Here is a 2,043-nt window from a genome sequence, read left to right as displayed (position 1 = left end):
GGGGTTCGATTCCCAGCACCCACATGGCAGCTAACAACTATCTATAACTCCAGTTCCAGGGGATCCAACAGCCTCTTCTGTCCTTCTCGGGCATTGCATGACAGGGGTGCACTTAGCTACATGCAGGCATAACATTCATACACATAAAAATAAAAATAATAAATAAAAATAATTTTTTTGGTCTTTTTGAGACAGGGTCTCCCTGTAGCCCCAGCTGTCCTGGAACTCACTATATGGACCAGGCTGTCCTTGAACACACAGAGATCCACCTGTCTCTGCCTCCATAAAATTTTTTTTTTTTAATTTTATTCATTATTTTTATTCTATATGTATGAGTGTACATCATGCAGTGCCCACAGAGGCCAGAAGAAGGCATTGATGCTCTGGAACTGGAGTTACAGATGGTCATTGGCCACCATGTGGATGCTGGTAATTGAACCCTGATCCTCTGCAAGAGCAGCCAGTGCTCTTAACTGCTGAGCCATCTCTCCAACCCTTTTAATTGTATTTTATTGACTAGTTAATTTTTTGTGAGGGTGGGGATGGAATTCAGGGACTTGAATGTCGGGCGCTCCAACAGGTACGGCACAGGGGGAGAGGCCAGGACCAGCCTGGGTCCCTCTCTTGGGGGCTGAGTGGGATGGTGAGTGTTGGCGACTCAAAACCCACACCGAGTCGGGAGTCTTGTCGAGGCAGGAACTCACTTTATTGCAATAGGCATCAACTTATATAGTTTAAGTAAAAGGGGTGTGGAAAGGGGGATGGGTATAGGAATGCGTCACCTGGGGCGATGACTGTGGGCCACTGGGAATTTACCATGCCAACTGTTACTGGGCAGAGACAGTCTAAAATCGGGCCCTGCTGAGTCACCTCCACGAGGAAGTGACCAGCTAGAGACAGGTTGCTAAACTTTAGTCAAGCTCAGGAAGTTACATTAGGCCTTATTTTCCTCTATGCCACAAGTATGAGGGTCCCGAAGGCCCAACATATTCCCCCTTTTGTTTTTGTTGTGAAGGTGGAGAAACATAACCCGTCTTAGGTTGTCTCTCTTTTGGAGATCTTACCCATCACTGGATGCTATGAATCTTACTTGCCATGGCGCCTCTCCATGTCCTGTCTTAGGTTGCCTCTCCTCAGGTGCTGAAGTTGCCCGTCCTCAGGTAACCATGATTACCCTCATGGTCCCTGTCTTAGGTTCATCTGTTTGGGAGGGTCTTACCCGTCATTGGCTACATGGAGGGAAGGGGTCAGGCAATCATACGAGGGTGGCCACTTGTAAGAGCCTGGCTCCCAATTAGCGAGCCTGTGATAATGAACCTCGACTTGATGTAACTTGATTGCCTCTATTCTCTGGTGAACAAACCTCATAAATTTGTTAAATATCCAGGGCCCGAAAGTAAGGATAAAGAGAAGTGTGAGGAGGGGGCCAAGTAGGGGGAGGAGGTAGGGCAAGAAGCCATGTAAGCCGGTCCAGAGGGTTTTTTCTTGAAACTCTCACCTCCTCTTTTTTAGATCTTCTTGGAATTTTTTAATCTTATCCTGGACGATCCCGGATCTATTGGCATAAAAGCAGCATTTTTCCTGTAAAAATAAACAGATGCCTCCCCTTTCAGCCGTTAGTAGATTTAATCCCCTTTTATTCTGTATCATCACCTCAGCCTGTGGAAGAGCTCCAGTAACTGGCCAGATCTTGATTTAGGTAGGCTGGTGTCCTGCCTTGGGTTAGGCTGGTGTCTCTAGGGGGGAAATGGGCAGGCGATCATATTGAACTCTTAATGTCATTAATTGTATTTGTTTTATTTTTTCCTTTATGAAATTTATAAGCCTATTAACTACACAGGGTCCTATAGTGCAGAGAAGTATAAGGATTATGAGAGGCCCCACCAGAGTAGAAATAAGGGTAGTGAGCCATGGTGAGGCAGTGAACCACTGTTGGTACCAGGACTCCTGTTTTCGCTGATGCCTGTTTAAGTCCTCTCTTAATTTGTCAAGATTATCCATAACCACTCCTGAATTATCAGCATAGAAACAGCATTCTTCTCC

This window comes from Nannospalax galili, unplaced genomic scaffold, assembly GCF_000622305.1.
Source record: "Nannospalax galili isolate Female #2095 unplaced genomic scaffold, S.galili_v1.0 scaffold385, whole genome shotgun sequence".
Taxonomy (NCBI): Eukaryota; Metazoa; Chordata; class Mammalia; order Rodentia; family Spalacidae; genus Nannospalax; species Nannospalax galili.
The sequence above is the reverse complement of the archived record's forward strand: the minus strand, read 5'-3'. Positions refer to the sequence as shown.